We start from the raw sequence: 21564 nt of genomic DNA, 5'->3' as shown, positions 1-21564 counted from the left end.
AACAACTCCCATGACTGGTTTGAACTGGACTATGCACAGGGACACCAAATGTGCCCCTCATGCAGACTTTCGGTCACTGGCAAGCGTACCCACCCAGCCCTAATACACTAAATTCTGACTGGGAGGTGGTCACACCTCCCTGTGACAGGATGCCTAATGTTCCACCTTCCTCTGCTCAAGCTTGGCCCAGTAGCAGGAGGGCAGAAATGTGTCTCTTGTCGGCAGCAACCATTTTGTGCTGCCCAGCACTAGAAGACTGGAACTGGGAATACCAGGGACCCAACAAAGCTTCTGAGGGGTGGAATCATACCTCCCACACTGGTTACCGGTGGTGGTACTAAACATGATAGGGTTACTTTCAGCCATTTTAGAGTTGGTCGCATAATGCCACTCTATGTATAGCAAATGGCTGCTGCACTAACATACCGGGTGAATGGACCCCGTAGGCTGCAGGGGTGTCCTGCTCTTGCATTGGCACCATATCACTTAGAACCAAGCACCCTGCCTTCAGGATTGTCAAGCCTTGCTATCGGAGTGACTTATAGGTTTTAGGTGTAGTGACCCTTAGATATAGTAAACCTATATCTTAAGTAAGAGGTGAATGCACCAACTTAAACAGGATGCAATGGCAGATCTGTAGTTCCATTTTGCATGGCTCTCATGGGTGGCATAATGCATGCTTCAGCCCATGGCAGGCCTCTGGGGTACCTATGCCCTGGGTACATGGGTACCTTATACCAGGGACTGACAAGGGTACCCCAGTATCCAAACTAGAGTGTACCTAAGAACATGACATAACAGTTTAAGGATGAAGCAGATATACTGGGGTCCTGATTAGCATTATCCCAGTCAGACTAGTCAAAAACAGTATCACAGTTAGCAAAAAGTGGGGTTTCCCATAGGAAGTAGATGCTACTTTCCTACAAGGATTTTTAATCACAAATTCTTGCACACACAAACATGATATTCTTCTCTGCTCCCGATTGAAAGTTATCACTTATTAAATGCAATATATTAACCCAATGTAAGAGATAATGAGAGGTAGCCTCACGATTGTGAAAAATGAATTGGAGTAATTTTCCCTAGCAGGACATGTAAAACATTGCATGACCCACTTTTTAAATATACTGCCCCTACTTTATGAGTGACATAGGTATAATATTTAGGGAGGGTTGGGGATGGCAAGAGGTTTATCTTGCCAAGTTGAAATGGAAGTTTAAAACTGCACTCACAGGTTGCAATAGCAGGCCTGGGACATGTTTAAAAGGTTACTTAAGCGAGTGGCACAATAAGTGCGCAGGGTCACTAGTAACATTTAATTTACCGGTCTTGGGTACATGTAGTACTATTTTATTAGGGACTTGCAAATAAATTAAATATGCCAATTGGGTGTAAGCCAATTTTACCCTGTTTGAAGAAGAGAGCGCAAGCACTTTAGCACTGGTCAGTAGTGTTAAAGTGCACAGAGTCCTAAAGCCAGGAAAACTACGTCGGCAAAAACAGGAGTCTGGAAGGCAAAACGTTGGGGTAAACAAAAGATACAATATTATTTCTTTCTATTCAAAGAGCCAGAATAAGTTAACAGTCTCATTAACTATATTAATAGTATTTTATGATCTCTTACAGTCATTTGTCTCTGTTCTGAAACTTACAATACTTTTTTATTAAAGAATGACAATCTTAGCCCTGATCTTTAATATGAATTCAGTGCTCGTCTGCAGCTTTGCAGGTCATTCACCTTTCAGCCTTTTAGAATATTCCTGTTTACCAGGGTTCCATCTGCACTGTATCTGCATTCCGATCACCTCTCGGTATTATACTGTATAATGCACTAGGGAATAAGTGATACAGTACAGTAGGTGTAATTGCAGAAGACTGGTCTCTTTCTCTTCATGTCATAAATAATTCATAATGGCAGAAATATTTCGCAGCCTGGCTCCTTTTTTCTCTCGCATAGAAACCTGAGGTTCTGTATCATAATTGCAAATTCCATGTCTGTGTATTATTTGATTTAGAATTTTTAATCCTGGTGAGACTTAAGCCTGATAGTTAAAGGTTAACGTTATAGATATGCATGCACGCAATTAGGATCTATGTGCGCACTGGGGTGAACATATTTAAGTCCAGTAGGTCCTCCCAGGTGCTCGTTGGGGGAATAAAATGCAAAGGAGGAGACCGTACACACTATTATTACGCTTTCGATACTCACAACATTTTGAAATTAATTCCCCCCACACTGATCAGCAGATCAGCACAACTAGCTAACGAATGAATGATTCATGCCAGGAGGTTGGTTTTTTATTATTTAAACATCTCTAGTAGATTTACATTTTTGGTCCACACTGAGCCAGCAAAGTTGTCAGCTTCTCCCTTATATAATTTTTTGCTCTCAAACTTTTATATTTGCCTTGTGGGTGCCAGCTTGTGCTGACAATGGATTTGACGATTTTTCACGAGTATGGGCATAGCTAACAATAGTCTAGCAGGTGTAGTGGCACTGATGCCCAGGGCTGTAAAGGGGTCAGTTGTTAATCCTTTTATTATGGTCCATTGCCCACTTACTACGTCAATTCTCCTGAGTTAACTTTAAACCTTGGGCTACATGTACAAAAAGTTTGCCTTTTGACATGTAGTAACCTTATTTTGAAAGTTGGTAACATATTACCGACTCCCAAATTGGGATAGTGAGTTGGTATTAGGACGGGGCGTGTCAAGGGGGTCCCCTCCTAATAGCGAGTTGCAGGGGGGTGTATGAATGTTCTGCAACTTGAATGTGGTTGCAAAACATTTGCAGCTTACCATCTGTTTCAAGTGGGTGGTGAGCCAGTCGCAACCAGGAAGGAGTATTCCTTTGTGATTGGTTGCAGAAACATTCATACTGATAAAGATTGTTTCAGAATCTTCTCATGTTTTATCCAGACATTAAACAAAAAACGGCTCCCTGACAAGACACAGGACCAATTGTATCGGTCATTAGAATTTGCTTTCCTTCAATGCAGCGGATTGCCCTCAAGGTCAAACAAATCGGGTGGAGTCATGTTTTGCACACACCATGGTAATCAGGGCACATGAACATAATATAGACTATGGAATCAGGATCCATGCCACAAGCTGGACACATCACAGAGGCGTGGTTTTTACTCCATTTTCTGCTGAATGATGATAAGGGCAAGCAGCATTACTTTATATACAAACTCTTGGCCAACTGTGTTCTCATACTATCCATATAATTTTTAAAGGCCGGAGTTGACTTGAATGCAACAAACTGTTCGGACAATTGCCCCAGGGTGCCACTGGAAATGTGGTCTTTGCACATATAAGACCAATAGGTTGATTTTAAAACCAGTTTATCCACCTTAACAATTATTTCAGAAGATTTCCATAACTTAAGCAAGCCCATATTTTTGCAACATCCATAAATAAATCTTAGCCAAGGAACCTCCATGGCATGATCCAGTTTCTTTAGATCTCCCAGGGAATCTCTATATTCTATTAGCTCAGGAGTTGTCTAAATTTGCATCCAAAATAGTAACGCTTTCAATTGAGCCATACCTATATCAAAATATAGTGGAACAAGGGGGTGATTACCGCAAATGAGTCCAATGATCTAATACAATTGTGCTTGCTACAGCGAGCTTGTAGTATCTGTACAGCCTCAAACTTCTGCACCATACAAGGCAGTACTTTGGTCCTTTGCACAGTAGGCTTTCAGGGCTTCAGAGATGGAATGTGTGTAAGTATTCTTCTGAAAAAAGAGTATAGCTTTTGATCTGTGCAATATTAAGAGCGGTCCTTTATTTGTTAGGGACCCCCACTTGAATTAAAGCTAAACACCCGTTCTTATTGCCTGTTCCAGTCTTTACAGTGCAGCTCTAACAATCACTCTTTCCGAGGACCGTAAACTTAGTTTTTGCAGCATTTAGATTCAAACCCGTCACTGCAGAATTCTAAAAATGTATTTAGCAGATTTTGTAGGCCCATCAGAGTTTTAGAAATTAATAAAGAATCGTCTGCAAACACAAGTATAGGTGTTTCAACCCCGTTCAGGATGGGAGAGTCATTAACATACTTTTTTAATTCCTTGGTCCCATCATTAATATATAAGGTGAAAAGGGTGAGCAATAAAACGCGCCCCATTGAACCCCTCTTGCAATTGGGATGTGCCTTGTCAATTCACCTTTGTCACCCACCTGCCCTTCGCATAATTCTATTAGTGTAATCTGTCTAATAACTCATTTATACCACTAGAACCCCCCATTGTTGCTAGTACTCTGCAGTGGTTCTCCCGGGTGATCAGATCGAATGTAGCACGAAGGTCAAAAATTGCCACATATAGTTTTTGACTACTCAATAGGGCAGATTTCCAATAAAGGAGGGAGAACTTAAAAAACGTTATCTAATGTGCGGATTGTAGCACTAAACCCTCCTAGAAGGGGCGATAATATCTTCTTTTCATCCATCCTATCTTGAAATTTATTTAATACCTGTCTAGAAAATATCTTTTGAAGATTATCTAATAAACTTATAGGCCTGTAATTACACAGGTATCCAGCCTCGCCGTTCTTGAGGTAGGTCAATTGCGACCCCATTAGGAATTGCTAAATGTGTCTCAGACACACTAGTACATTGCATTTTGTGATTTCATAATTGCGAGTCACAAGAAGTCGCTATTAGCAACTTGCAAAATGAATCGGTCACACATGTGGCCCCCTATGCCTTGTGACTTTGAAACTGGATGGCTGTTTGCAATCTTTATATTTTTCAAAAGCAGTTAAGAAAGCAGCACAGAGAAAACTTTCTGAACTTCGGGCAATAATAGTAGTGCTCATGATAATTACAATAACTTCATGAGCGAAAACCTGTGCAATTTCTCAAACCCCAAATACAATAATAGCTGCTGCAGAAAAAGCTGTAAGTTGCACCAAGATATACCATTTGCTCAGGCATTGTGTAGGGGGTGTGGGATCAACAAATTGTAATTAAATTATTTATGTAGAAAGAAAATGTTTTTTGTAAAAAAAAATCAGTTTGTAATAAGTATGCATATTGAGTTTGCAAAACAATCAGATTGATGATAACCAGGTGCACGTTAGCAATGTACATGAACACACATTCGTTTTTATGATATGATGTGAAAACATTCCACACACATTTGGTGAAAATATGTACGAACAAGTCAAACTCTTGGAAATGCTGACCATGTATAGACTTATATTATGTGCATCACAATTTACACAAATGACATGCTCCCTTGATACACATCTAACATGTTATCAGCTGTTCTCTCAGTTACAAAAAAATCAATCAGGAAACTTAATTGAACTTTCATCTGATCATCTCACTCTAGTCTGTTGACAATATCATACAGTAGATAGTGATCAACTGAAACGCCACCTCGAGACCTTCCTGTATCTTTCTACACTTCTGTTGACATCCACATTTTAAGCTGGCCACAGAACTGATAGCACTCCTGGGCTTTTGTAAAGGACCCTCAAAGCAGCAGCCGATGAACTCAAGAGAATACTTTTACTGCTTGATCTAAGGGTTTCCTTCAATATGGTCTAGCATGAAATCTTACTGGAATGATTATCCAACATCAGCAGCACCGGCCTTTGCTTTGTGGATTTCCTTGATAATCTACTCCATGGAGGACATTAGGTCTTGGGGTATTTTGGAGAAAAACCTCCATGACACCGCTGGCGTTCCTGAAACTCGTAATATGCATGGCAGTGCCACAGCAGCACCGCCAGCATTTTGTGAGTCCCTGACCACCACAGGATTAGTCACTTCGAGGCAATGGCGGTCCGACCGTCAAAGTTGTAATACTGTGGCTGGACCACTTGTACGGTGTGACTGGACTGCCACCGCCGCTCCCCTGTGAGTCTGGCGGTCTGAGGAGTAATCAGGCCCTAAGTAATGGACTGGAAGGGTCTTCTGTTTCTTTTGCCTTGTTGTTTAGAACACAAAATTTGAAGAATATATGCAATATAATTATTATATAGTAATTTATATTATACGGTTCTCTAGCCCTGATAATGTCAGTTAATGACGAAACATGTGTTGGCTTGAACAGAGAAATAAAAGAAGATTCCAGAATACGCTCAGTAATTTTACTCAGTAACTCTTTTTAGACAACTGGATCAGAAGAGTTCTTGGGGGACCATTTTTGTACTATAGATATATGTAATGGGAAAGAAATGGCTAAAGTGGTTCTACTATTGGTTGCAGGGAATCTTTTGATCTCCTGGAGTGGGCTTGCCACTTTTTCATTCTGAATAGGATGAGATCTCCATGTCGCCTCAAAAGGTTAATAATATAATATCACTCTATTCTGGCGTACATGACTAGGGTGTCCTCTCCCCCATTTTTTTTTTTTTTAATATGTTTCTAGAGCCATTGGAAACAACAATTCATTCAATACATGCGATAATGCCACCAATTAATGGAATGGTTAAATTAAACTATATGCTGACGTTATGGCAGTATTCCCTCAAGCATAGGAAGGCAATCTAATTACCACATTTACTGAGTTGCAAGGTTATGAAATAAATGTAAGGTAGACTAAGGCCATACTAATCAGTGCTACACTTCATGTTATTCAAGAAATTCCTCGGGTAGCCTATAGTAGATGCTGTAAAATAAAGTTTATTTAGGAGCCGTGGGAACAGAAGATATTTCGGAACTATTTGAGCATAGGTTTCTCCTACTACGCTAATGGATAGATAAAATAATTTCTAGGTGTATATCATAGGGAGAATAGCCCTTGTTAAAATGTCCATTCATCTGCTGTTTATTAGCCTATTCTAATATTTACCTTGGTATTTACAAGCTAAATGTGTTACCAAAATAGAAAGTATGATCAGTAGTTTTATCTGATCCAATTAGAAGCTACGTTTGATTCTTGAATGTTTAAATAAGGGTACAAAAGTGGATGGGGGTCACATTCCCTATCCATAGATTCTAGAGTGAAGCTGCTTTAGCACAATAGTTTTCCAGCTTTTATCAGATATCAATCAGAATAACCTAGATAATTCGTTACTATTGGATGACCTAAACATTCAAATCTAATGCCTTCTTAAACTCCCTCATAAACTGGAAAATGGAAGATGTAAGATTTTAATAGACTAAAAGAACAAAAAAGTTTTTTTTTTAAATCATATAATATTTTGTCAGTACAACCAAAGATACGTTTAAGAAATAGGTGAAAGGTTTGCTAACAGTTTGGTAAAAGGCAGATCATGGATTGATTCAACATTTTCTACCATCAGATAAAATTATGGATTGTGCCCAATGAAAATTACACTCAATGATTCTCAAAATCAAGATTTGTTTTAGATTATTAAATTATTAGACTTGTGTGACCTTTATTCTGTGAAGGAAATAACAGAGTATTACATACTTGCACAAGATATGTGCCAGAACAAGGTATCCAAAGCATGACAGGTCTTTTCATCAACCACTTGGTTAGAGAGCTGCATGTTTGCTTTTACCTCTCTCCATAGTGTTAATCTGAGAAGCATTCAATTTTTCTCAAATTGGATGCTGTATTATGCGCTTTCAGGTTTACATTAATTTAACAGTCCAATCTTGATACTAGGTGTTGCAACAATAAGATTGCAGACTGGCAACATGAGATATGGGTCAATCTGAGATAGGACCCTGCCCAAGCCTGGACTAGCGCAGAGAGAGACAATTTATAGATTATGTCAGAGGTTGTGTGATTCTCAATCAAACCTAACTCAGAAACCTTTTATCTTGAAAAGGGCATACTGGACAGATCGGGCTATGTATGAGTCCCAATGGTTGAGAGTCCTAAACAACGGCAGAAATCACTAAGAAAAAGACTACACTGTAAAACCCATTCAGGAAAACATACCAAAGTGCAAATGATATAGACAAATGATTAGTCCGGCCATTAAAATCAATGGAAGGATAACATAAGGTTAACCACTTCCAGAAATATTCTAAGGATAAAAGCCCTTCACACCCAGACCCTTACCCAGACCTTTTCAGTCCACCTGGCCTGAGTTTTGATAAGTGCAACTCTTAGACTTGGCAACTTTGGCGTGGTTTCGCCAGACGTTTTGCCTCTACCCCCTGTATTTTTGATGCTGTGCAGGATTTCGTTTTTGCTGGCTTAGATGCTTTGGACACTTTGCCACTGCTGATCAGTGTCAAAGTGCAAGTGCTCCCTGTGTAAATCATGATTACAATTAGTTGACATATTTGATTTACTGGTAAGTCACTAGTAAAGTGCACTGAAGTGTGTCAGGGCCTGTAAATCAAATGCTACTAGTGGAACAGCATCACTGATTGTGTCACCCCCATGAGTAGCCCTGCAAAGCTAAGTCAGACCTGCCACTGCAAGGCACCTGTCTGTGCGTAGTTGTTAACTACCATGTTGACTTGGCAAGCGCACCCAGTTGCCCGGCCTTAACCTTCCCTATTTCTTTACATGTAAGGCACCCCTATGGTAGGCCCAAGGTACCCCCTGGGAAGGGTGCAGTGTATGTGAGAGGTCGGACATGTTTTGGTGTGTGTGTGTGTGACATATCCTGCTAGTGAAATACTGCCAATTCCGTTTTTCACATTTGAAAGGCTATCTTATCCCATAGAATGGAATGGGAAATGCTGTGTAACATCTTACATGTATAACTTCCTATTGGGACAAGATGGAGACATAAAGTTAAGGGACTCCTTTCCCGAGAGGATGGTTGAAGTGTGTCCCAGCTTCATGGACGGGTCAGTTCCATCGGTTCCCGTGGAGGCCGTCCTGGCCGATTTTCCGCCTATTTCAGCTTCATCGTCATTGGCACTTATGGCCAACCTTAAATCTGGGTCGTCTCTTGACCCATGCCCGGCCAAATTCCTGGCGAAAATGGCGGCGGTTGTAAATCCGCTGGCAAACCCACTCTTGAATCTCTCCCTGAGTGAGGGGGTGGTCCCGCAGGCCTAGAAGCAGGCGATGGTGATTCCCCTCCTTAAGAAGCCTGGCCTGGACCCCGAGGCGTTGGCCAATTAGAGGCCTATTTCTCTCCTTCCTGCGCTGGCCAAAATCGTGGAGAAGCACGTGCATATCGTGCTCTCTGGCTTTTTGGAAACCAACGATCTGCTTCATTCCACTCAGTCTGGCTTCCGCCCCAATTTAAGCACCGAGATGGCGCTCTTGGAGGTGTCTGAAGCCATTAAGGAGGTACTGGATTCAGGTGGCAAAGCTATGCTTGTCATGCTTGATCTGTCGGCGGCCTTTGACACCGTCCCCCACGAGGGTCTCCTCGTCAGACTTCATGAGATCGGTCTGAGGGGGACGGTGCTCAGCTGGTTTAGATCTTTCTTAGCTGGCCGCCGACAAACGGTCTGGGCCTCTCCTAGCTCCGCCGTGATGCCACCTTTGGGAGTCGGAGTCCCGCAGGGCTCTGTGTTGAGTCCGACTCTCTTTAACATCTTTATGACTCCCTTGGCGGCACTGGTGGAGTCTTTGGGGGCCCAGATCGTATCTTATGACGATGATACCCAGCTCCTCTTTACGTGTGGGAAAGGAGAGGACTTTGACGGAGAGAGTATTCGTGAGTGCCTTGGGGCTGTTTTTAAATGGTTCCAGCTGAACAGCCTCAAATGTAACTCAGATAAGTCGGAGGTACTCTTTTTCGGCTGCACTTCGGATCCTGATTGGCAGGAATGGTGGCCGACCAATATGTTTCCTCCAGCACATCCGTCCCAGCTGGCAAAAAATCTGGGCATTAAGATCGACAATGGTCTGACGATGAGATCTCAGATCCTCGGTCTTACGGGAACATGTTTTGGCCTCCTCAAGATGCTCCGGAAGTTTCTTCCTTTGCTCTCAGAAGAGCACAGGAGGATTACGGTGCAGGCCTTAATTGGCTCCAGATTGGACTATTCCAACGTCCTATATCTGGGCCTACCGGAGTATCTCTTACAGCGGATCACTGACATAATATCGACGACACAAATATCGAGATACACAAATATCGAGTCAAAAATATCGATTGACAAAATATCGACTCCCTATCTTCAAACAGGTAAGTACCAAAATATCGACTCCAAAATATCGACTTACAAAAATATAGACTGTCAAAATATCGATTTTTTTAAATGTCTTAAAATAAAGTTAAAACTAATATAGTAATAAATATATTTAATATAAACTTAGAAATAATTAATAAAAAAATTTAATTTTAATAAATAATTTATATAATTAAAAAAATTATATCACCAAAAATTACACACACACATATATATATATATATATATATATATATATATATATATAAACATATTATTAAATAAACATATATAACATTTTAGAAAATGTTTAAAATGTATTGTTACAACTATAGTGAGTTCAACATTAGCAAAAGTGTTGGATAGCGTAGAGGTAAAATTTACTACTCCCACTCCAGTGGGTGCAACAGTAGGGAAAGCGCTGGATAGCGTAGAGGTTAAAATTACTATTCCCACTCCAGGGATGTATGACGTTACAACGCATACTTTTACAACGCCTACCATTACAACAAAACTTTTACAACGCAAAAACTTTTACAACGCATACATTTACAATGCAAGATTTTACAACGCATATACCTTTACAACACATACCATTACAACGTAAGTATTGGTAAGTATATAATAATTTTTTGAATATAAATTAATAAAAAATATTATAATATAATTTAATATAATTTAATTTTATTAAATAAATGTAATTTAAATGTAATTTTACTTTATTTTTACAAAGTACCCCTGTACCCCAAAAACCCAAAACTGACCCTGAACCCTAAAAATACCCCTTTACCCATAAACTGAAAACTGACCCTGAACCCTAAAAATACCCCTTTACCCGAACACTGACCCTGAACCCTAAAAATACCCCTTTACCCCAAAAACTGAAAACTGACCCTGAACCCTAAAAATACCCCTTTACCCAAAAACTGAAAACTGACCCTGAACCCTAAAAATACCCCTTTACCCCAAAAACTGAAAACTGACCCTGAACCCTAAAAATACCCCTTTACCCCAAAAACTGAAAACTGACCCTGAACCCTAAAAATACCCCTTTACCCCAAAAACTGAAAACTGACCCTGAACCCTAAAAATACCCCTTTACCCAAAAAACTGAAAACTGACCCTGAACCCTAAAAATACCCCTTTACCCAAAAACTGAAAACTGACCCTGAACCCTAAAAATACCCCTTCACCCAAAAACTGAAAACTGACCCTGAACCCTAAAAATACCCCTTTACCCAAAAACTGAAAACTGACCCTGAACCCTAAAAATACCCCTTTACCTAAAAACTGAAAACTGACCCTGATCCCTAAAAATACCCCTTTACCCCAAAAACTGAAAACTGACCCTGAACCCTAAAAATACCCCTTTACCCAAAAACTGAAAACTGACCCTGAACCCTAAAATTAAAATATTTATCAATTAATCAATTATAATTAATTACCAATTATATTTTAATTAATTACCAATTAATAATTAATTAACAATTAATTCTAAATAAATATCAATAAATAAATTGACATATTTAATTAATTATAATTAAATTACTTCCCACCCTATTCCCCTATAAACCCACAACCCGCTACAGAAAATAAATTACTAAAATTAAAATATTTATCAATTAATCAATTATAATTAATTACCAATTATATTTTAATTAATTAACAATTAATAATTAATTAACAATTAATTCTAAATATATATCAATAAATAAATTAACATATTTAATTAATTAGAATTAAATTACTTCCCACCCTATTCCCCTATAAACCCACAACCCGCTACAGACTTATATTACACAAAAAATAAAAATTATTATTAACTTACCTTAAATTCGATATTTTTGTTGTCTATATTATGTCTAGTCGATATTATGTCCATTCTATATTTTTGTTTCGATATTATGTCCATTCTATTCGATATTAATTTTCTCTAGTCGATATTTTTGTTGTCTATATTATGTCTAGTCGATATTATGTCCATTCTATATTTTTTACTTGATATTCTGTCCAGTCGAAATAAAAGACTCGATATTATGACTGTACACCCTTACAGCGCCTGCAGGTGGTGCAGAACTCGGCCGCACGGGCCATTTTTGGCCTTAATAGGCGAGCCAGAGCATCCGGCCTCTTGCAGTTGCTTCATTGGCTGCCTATCCGGAAGCGGATAGTCTTCAAGGCGCTGACTCTGGCTCATAAGGCTCTTCATGCCTCGGGCGCGAAATATCTGCAACGGAGGCTTGCCTTTTATCGCCCGGCTCGATCTCTGCGATCCGAATCTTTGTTTCTTGCGGTGGTCCCTCGAGTAAAAAGGGCCCGCATTGGGGGCCGCTCCTTCAGGTTGAAGGCACCGCAGCTTTGGAATGCGTTGCCATTGGCTTTACGCGGCATTTCTAACTTGATGACCTTTAGGAAGGGCCTCAAAACCTGGCTTTTTGCCCTTTAGTATGTTCCTTTCTCTGTTTACTGTTTTTCTTTTATTTTACTGTGTTATGTTTTTCTGCTTACGACCTGGCAATAAAAAGCGCCGGGACACTCAATTGGAGTAGCCGTGCGCTATAGAAATCAAAATTAACATAACATAACATAACATAACAATGCAGAATTTAAAACACATATTTTAGTAAAGATGGTTTTAAAATTGTGTGTTTGAAAATGCCACTTTAAAAAAGTAGGCATTTTCTTGTTTAACCATTCTGTGTGCCTCTCCCTGCTTGTGTATTGACTGTCTGGTTTTAGAGTGACATGGGCTGGGGATGTGCATTCACTGTAGACAGCCACTGGAGAGGGGGGGGGAGGCTGAGGTGTGCCTGGCCCTTCCTGGATGACTCAGAGCTGAACTGAATAGAACTTGGCTGCATTTAGAGTAGTGGGAGGAGCTTTCCTTGCACCTGAATAGGGCCTGTATCCCTTGCACAATGCTGTCTCTACCCCCCTGTGGTCATACTGCACCAGTTAGGACAAAACTGGTTTGGACTGGGCTCAGAGACCATTGCACCAAGAAAAGAAATACATTTTGGGGTCTAAGTATTAGACCTAAAACCCCAGAGATTTAGACTACTTCTGGAATCAAGAGGAACCTTTGCCAAGATGATGGAGAAGTACTCACCCGTTGCTGTGTGCTGTCTGGGGTTGGCCTGCAGTAGCTGTTTCTGCCAAGGAAAGGACAAGGGCTTTGTTGTGTGCTGTGTCCCCCTGTTTGAGGAGGATCTCCAAGGGCTTGAGTAGAGCTTGCCTCCTGTTCTGAAGTCTCTGGGACCCAAAGACTTCACCCCCAGCTCCCCTGAACTTTCCTGCTGGGAGTTCTGACCTGCCAAGAGGTGCATGTGACTGTGTTGGGCCTCTGGAGGTTGTTCCTGATGTTGGGAGCTGGAAAACAAACGCCACAACAAGAAAATTGACTCATCGCTGTTCTTGCAGCTGTTTTTCTGACGCAGCACTGCTGTGCGAGAAGAATCTCCATGCATCGCTGACAAAACCGACATAGTGCCTGTTGCCACTGCAAGAACCGACACATCAATGGATCGCAGCTGAAGAAACGGAAGCAGCGCCGCTCGACACCGTTGCATCGATCGCCGACGTATCCCAGATTTCCATGCATCATAACTGTGCGAAAAGTTTTCCCAATGCATCACCTGCAGACCAGATCCATCTCTGAATCGATACATCACTTCCCCCTACAGACCGGATTTGACGCATGACTTATCCTGCATGCAGCAGAACTGTTGCATCACCTACCCATGGTCTCAGGAACTGAGGCATCTCTTTGTTTTTTTACGCATCCAATCTCTGCAGCTGTTTGGCGTTGTGAAGGTAATTTGAGAAAAATCACGCATCCATCGTTTTCTATAGGCCAAGTTGTTTGAAACCATTTTAAAGTACTATTCTTATTACACGTATGTTGGCTTTTTGTCGTTTTGGTCTTGTTGAGTTTAGATGAAGATATTTATTTTTTGAAACTGGTATGGTGTCTATTTGTGGTGTTCTTACTGTATGTTTTGAGTCCAAATACTTTACACATTGCCTTTTGCATTAAGTCTGTCTGCTCGTGCCAAGCTACTCAGGGGGTGAGCAGGGGTTATCTAAAGTGGGTATCCCCCTTACCCTGAATAGAAGCAAAGGTTCCTATTTGGATAAAGGTCCGTACCTCTGCCAACTAGAGACCCCCATTTATAACAGTGACCATTTCTCCACTGAACTTTGGGGCATGTTTCTGCTCTTTCTATGTGTGTTGCGTTCTGCAGCACACATAAAAACAGCACATCGCCTTTAAAGATTATTTATGTGCAGGAAGGTGTTCCTTCCTGCACATAAACAATTGCCCCTGTAGCACAGGAACCCTTGCAACATGGTGCAAGTGGGCCTGGGCTAGCGATAGGCAGTTTTTTAGTGCCAGTGCCAGGGGGTGTGCTGTATTTTTGTAAATACTGTGCATCCCTGCATTTTGAAAATGTCGGAGTGCGGCGTTATCAAGTTTGTCGTTGCACCTGGCTCTGACATTTTCTTGTACATATCCCCCTCTGTGTCTGTAGAGTTATTAACTAACTACTTTTGGCTGTGCGACATACTAGACTTAAAACTCGCAGAGCTAGGCAATTTAAATTCAGACAACTTAGACTTTGAATTTCCCCCTTCTAAGCTCCTCAACTCCTTCTCATAAACAGCTTTAGAAAATCTCTGAAGGGTTTCCTCCTTTATGTTCCTTCAATTAGTTAGGATATCGAGCAGCCAAAGACCTCTTGGGCAAAGTAGCTTATTTAAAAATGGTACATACTAGTGTAGGGTGTGGGTGTGTGTGTGCGCTCAGGCAGGTAAAAAAAAGTGATGAGAGAAAGACATGTAAGAAATGAGACTAAAGTAAGACAAAAAACAGGAATGAAGAAGAGAAGAATGTTAGCAAGTGGAGGGGTATAAATAAGTACATCTCTATGTGCCTGTACGCCCGAGCTATGTGACTGTCTGTGTGGCAGCATGTGTACAGGCTATGTGTGCTTCTTTGTGATGCCATGTGTGTAGGAGTCTTGCAACTATGTCTTTCTTTCTCTGTGTAACGATTGCTATGAAAGTTGGCTTTTGTTTGCATGGATGATGGAAGGCGTGTTATTCCAACTTCATGTGTGCAGGTATTTCTGTATTACCTTCTTTTATGTAATCTAAATGTCTAAATGTAACAATCTTTTTGGGCTGGTTACGATAATCTTACAGATTTGTTTACGAAATAAATGACTAATAATGTTAGAAAGACCAGCTCCATTTTTGAATAAATGCTATTGGATTAGTACTGCATTGCTTCAATGATAATATTGACCTCAATGTTACCTTTCCTGCTTTCAATCATGAAACAAGATATGATTTATTGCTAGAGGATGCAACACACTCCATAGCCCTTAGAAATCAATAACATTCAATGTCATGTCCGCATATAGTTTGGCGTGCAGCTTTGCCCAGCGTTTACCCCTAAATATAGAGAAAATGTGTTGTTATTTAAACATCATGTCAGTTGTGTGTGTTGAACGTGTGGTGACTGGTTGTATTTTTCAAGCATAAAATATTCCCTCAAGTGGATGGACAACGGAAATCCTCCTGATGACTGATCCAAGATGTTGCTGATAATGCATGAACCCAAGAGCTGAAGCTTCTGGAGCTAAAGAAGCCACAAGCTGGAGGACACTAACACAAATGCACTTCTGTGAGTGATGAGTCTATATTGGATACATTATGCATTTCCCTGAATTATGTTTTCCATGAAAGGCACACGCATAGTACTCATCAAATCTAAAAAGAGAAAAAATCATATTCTCAGGAATCTCCTCTGCAAGTTTCAGATCAATTTAGTCGATTTATGATTCGAATCTGGTTAGGCTTTAGTTTAAATTATCCAGATTGTTCCTCCTCATTACTTGGCATAAATAACACTACATGTAGTGCACATTTTCTTTGAGTCTTAATTAATGTTCTACTTGTTTTAATATCGATTCGCATACAGAGGGAAATCCATCATTGGGTGTGATATGTAAACCCTTTTGTCTAAGAAGATGAGTTTATAAAAAAAATCTTTAACGTTCACATTTAGACAAAGGTCAGATGCAATGTCTGTTCATTTATTTATTGGTTATTTCGCAAGTAATAGGCACTGCTGATGTACATTTAAAACATAAAGTCGAAAGGTCTGTCAATACGCGGCCTTCTCTGAACACATTTGCATAGTTAGCTGTACCTCAGTTCCACATACAGACAGGTACATATGAAGGTGAGGGGCAGGGCAGTGGGGACTTCTACCCTTCGCAAACTGCTTGGAATGTATAAGTTGTATAAGAAAATTCTGAGTACATATATGAGACGGATAACGTGATTAATAGCTAACTCACTGCTTGTGGAAAGTGTTTTAAGACAGCGTTTGTGAAACGATTATGAACAATCACAAACTGTACATTATACAACCATTATAAACGACCATCAACAGTGTATTCAAATCACAATGGCGCCCAATCGATAGTGAAGATAGAACACTGTAAAATTGAAACCCCTTTACAATTTACAAGCTAAGCATTGTCAAAACAATGGATCAGGCAAGCATGTGACTTTTTCTCTTCATTTTTTTGCTAAACATATGCAAAGGACATTATACATTTACAAGTAATCGAAAGGTTATACAAACTAGAAAAGTAAAGGTGGTGTGTTTTTGTTTTCCTGAAAAAAAATGATTAATTGACGTAAGCGAACAAGCATTTGTAATGCCAATAGGTCAGGCTTATAAATGCATTGTCGAGCATGCATAAAAACACATTTACGTTAATGATTGCCTCCTTCTATCTGTGCAATTGCCAGAGAAAAGCACCTTTACATATCTAGTTATCTAAGACACTTTAATAGAATTACAATCGCTAGTGCGTGACCCTTAAAAGTCAAGCTCAGGCAGCTAGATAAATAAAGAAAATGATCACAGCTGTGTGTAGAAAGCACGGTTTCTGGAACGCCATGTACTCTAGCCTTCCAACATGTGGGTGGAGCCAAAGTCCCTCTCTTGGTGGTTCTCATATAATTGTCTGGCAATAGCTGCATGTCAAGCCAGACCATAAAAATGATCCATACAAATAAAATGTAAAAAATTAAATGAAAGCAGAAACTGGCTTATGAGCCCTGGCATTTTAATGGACCCCAATCTTGGTAGATGTTGATACCTGCAAGAGCATAAAGTCAACACTCTTTGTAAGGAGAGCTAATGGTTGAAGTGGTCTGACCCATTGTCTCATGGTGTAAGCTGTGATGGGTGGAAGCAAAATATGAATGACACCTGAACCGACAAATGGACAAAGAGACATGACCATAAGCTTCTCTATGTACATATATCTATTTTTACTATGATTGTTTTTGGAAAATTATTTCTGGGGAAAAAGAAACAAGCAAACAGTTAAAGCTGACTGTAGTCCAGGCCTAAAAAACATGAAAGCATCACCTTTCTGCTGTGCTTGATGCTGTTGGTGGTTTGAGTCAGTGACTCGGTAGATGGAGTAAACGTTCTCTACATCCCTAGACCCAGTGTTGCTTCTGTCCCTCTTTAAAAGGCATCATCACATTTGAAGGGACACTAAGCCTGATTCATAAAACCATTTACATGTGTAAGTTCATATTTAGCACGCAAGTAGTCTTTTCTTAAACAAGTATAACGGCACATTTGCGATTAACAAACATGATTTTGAAAACAAAATAAATATTCACATATATACTTCCGTGCGGCTTAACCTCATGGGGCTCTGGAGTGGGCGTTCAATGGCATAAATTGAATGAAAAATGTGGAAACACCCACATATGTACTAATTTGTGGGTATCAACAAAGATTTCCACAATCTATTCCCACCTTGGGAATTGTCAGACTTACTCTTGGCAATAGCAGAGTGAACATTTGAAAAGTACATCCCAAAAATTGGTTGGGTTACATAGGAACGTGCTTCTCCATCTAAAAAATAATTTTATGTTGAGACATTATTTATAAAAAAAAGTTTCCACATATGCTTATTGTAACGCTTACACACGAGGAAATGCTTTTGAAAGATCGTATTGACAAAAGGTTTTTCTGGGTATACTGTGACTTTCTCAGCTTCCAAGGCATACTATAAAAATCCCTTCCAAATGACTCTAAATGTTGGAGGAAAACTATGTGAGTAAGTTCGAATTTCATGTATGCATCAGGCCAATTGTGTTTACATGACCACATTTGTATGAGCAGTTCAAGGTGATGATGCCTTTATTGTGTATGTGCCTTGGGAGTAAAAAAGAAATTACCTGTCAATATATCTTTCTACAGGCTATTGATTTACTTTCTAACGATGCATACAGACCATATACTCATCTTAAACCCGCAGTAGGATACCAAAATAGCCTACAGTATCATTAACCAATGCAGTGTGGAGGCCATTTCTCAAAATGTATGATAACAGACCTGTAAAGGATTAAACAATAATTATGCTGGACTTTCACCATGCAACTGCTAGCGCAGATGGGAGCCTCAAGGTCATAGAAACTACCCATTCTTTCTCCTATCCAGTACCAAGAACCTCAGACCCAGGTGTTCTATCAGCAATGAAAATGGACAGTTTCACTCCAAACTGATGGCCAGCACAAATTAATGAGATTCACCTATTACATAGACCTCTCCTTAAAACATATAAAAACATTGACAATTGACTACAACTATTCTGGCCTGGTGCAATTTCTCTCTCCTGAAAAAGTTAAACTTCTTCTATCAGAAACTGACTCCAGAAGAAGCCTTAGGGCCTGATTGCGAATTTGGCGGTGTGGCAATTGGTCGCAACACCAGCACCCCGCTGCCACATCGCCAAACCCGTAATCAAACCACCTGCAGGATTACAAGTTTAATCCTGGCAGACGGTCCTGCGGCCGGGTCCTAATGTGCTGCCTTTCAAAGGCTTATATTTGAGCCTTAGAAAGGCACCGCAATGGAAGCGCCACAGCAAGTTTCTGCATGGCATGGAGGAACTGGTGGTGCATGCATACAGAGGATACAACATATGCCTCCTGCATGCATCCTCTGGCCGTTAGGCAACAAGGAGTTTCCTCATCACCACACTTTTCATGGCGGGCTCACTGCCATGAAAACTGTGGTGGTGAGGAAAGTTGTAATATGCTTGGCGTGCCACAGCGGCACCGCCAACATATTGTGGGCCTCAGACCATGGCAAGACTGCCAGGGATCGCGGAACCTTGATGGTAGCAGCTGTCCTATGGCGGTATAACCACCCAACTCATAATATGGCCGTCTGACTGCACTGCCAACGCAGGTTTGGCGGTCCATCAGACTGCCAAACTTGTAATCAGTCCCTTCTGACCTGGATGTGTGGGAACACTAGGTGGTAGGAATTTTGGTTTGCCCCACAGATTTCAGAACATTACCTCACAGAAATGTGTGGAAAATTAATACTTTTCATCAGGGTTTTAGATTTGCAGCACATTCAGGGTCAGAAATTGTAACAGGATTAACACAAGTTGCACCACCCTGGGATACACTGCATGTCTAGTTTTCACAAATTTCTGGGTTTGGTAACTTTGGTAAGATGGTGGCCAAGCTTGGGACCAAATTCGGCAAATATCCTCATGGGCAAAATGAGTAGTGTTTCATGGTGAAAATGTGATGGCACACGTAGTGTTTTAGGTCCTTTCCTTCCCTGTTTGATATGCCCAATCACATAAGATGAGTATATTTTTTTCTCGGAAAACATATGGCAACCCAGAACAGTCAAACTTTTGTTATGATCATTTCATCTTCTATCCATTTTTTGCTTCAAAATACAACTCAAATTGCAAAATGCCCCCTAATTCACATGATAGTAGGGTAACCTCAAATTCAGAGTTGTACAATCAACTCTGTTTCTAGCGCGCATTTTAAAAATGCATCAGTTTCCTTCATAACCATTTTTTATTCCTTACATTTTATCATATGAATTGCTGCATGGTCAGTACACCATGAAAAATCATTATGAGCCATAGCTCAGGTGTTGACACTGGGTTTTGAATGTTTTTGACAACCAACTAACATGATATATAACTGTGGTCAGATGGATGTAATGGTATATTGCTTTGTAAACTATCCCTTGGGTCAAAATTACAATTTGTTTTGGTTTTAACAGTAGATTCTTCGAGAATACCATGAGCGACCTATGACCCCTTGTTGTTTCAGAATGTTTTCTAGTTTTCAAAAATGTACCGCATTCTGGGTTCTTTCATGAGTTTCACACCTGTTTCCACCTCAAACTGCAACTAGGTAGAAACCATACAAAGTAGGAAAAAATGCAAGAACTGTGGACAAAAGTTTTTTTAAACGCCACTTGATCTTGAAAGCTAGGAAGTTGGTAATCTTAGCATAACAAACCTTATGTTAATGCCATTGTTAGATACATAATAAGATGATATCTTGCATAGCACTTTTCCCATAAAAACGGCAATATATAATATAATTTGGTCATTTCCTTAGTTTTTTCGAGGTGAATACACAAAATATGAGTACTGTTATTATTTACCTTGTATAGGAAAAGGCGGATGAACATTTGGCCAGATACCTTTTGTGGAAAAAGGGTTACGAAGGGTTAAGCACAAAGTGTTCCAAAACTCTAAAAAGTGCTCCACACTGGGATTGTAAAAGCTTCAACAGCTAAGGGGTTATGGGCGTTACCTTATAATCCATTCTCACATTTTCAGGAATATGCCTTTCCTCACGTGCCTTCTTCTCTTGGCCTTACCGGCGTAACATTACCATCTATTCTCACATTGTCCATGAAGATGCCTTTCCTTGGGGGCTTCAGCCATGCATTTAAGACCCTGGATTACAACACATTCACATATTCCATAGGGATATGTTATCCCTCCCCGTGACACTTCGGACTTTTCATTACAGCATTATGTCCAACAGTGATATCATGGACTTGCTCCATTATGTAGCTGTATGATTGTCTGCATTGCAGTCTTTCTTTTTCTTGTAAACACTCGACGGACATGCTACCCTTTGTTAGAAGTTTACAAGCAAATTAATACAAATGCACATTGTAATCAATCAGCAGCGGGGCTCCTCTATCCTGGAGGAGAAAGATAAAAAGAACAAAGCATAATTCTTGCAACCATGTCGCCCACACGTTGACACTTTTGATGTTGCTGGTGTGTGCAGTGTTGAATTACAAATTTCTCTCTGGAAAATAATGACTTTCTGTGAATATATTTCGAGGCCTCTGTGGCTTCCTGTCAGTCACGGAACGTTGCATCAAGCAAGCATGGACTGGCGCCATAACTTCTTGTTAGAAAGTATTCTTCGACTTCGACTGATCTGCTATGTCAACCGGTACAAAGTAATGTGTGCTTTGATTTTTCAGGTTCAGAAATTGCTTTCTAGTCACTACGTGCTCTATTCCGTGCTGCGCGTGGCTGCCCTCTGTACTGAGAGCTTACCTCTACTGTTATATATTAGGGTCAGCATTTTTTATTATGGACTGAGTTTAGCATAGGTTTCGTCTCCAAAACAGAACAAGCATTTGCA

Source organism: Lissotriton helveticus, chromosome 2_2 (assembly GCF_964261635.1).
Source record: "Lissotriton helveticus chromosome 2_2, aLisHel1.1, whole genome shotgun sequence".
Lineage (NCBI taxonomy): Eukaryota > Metazoa > Chordata > Amphibia > Caudata > Salamandridae > Lissotriton > Lissotriton helveticus.
Note: the sequence above shows the minus strand (reverse complement) of the source record.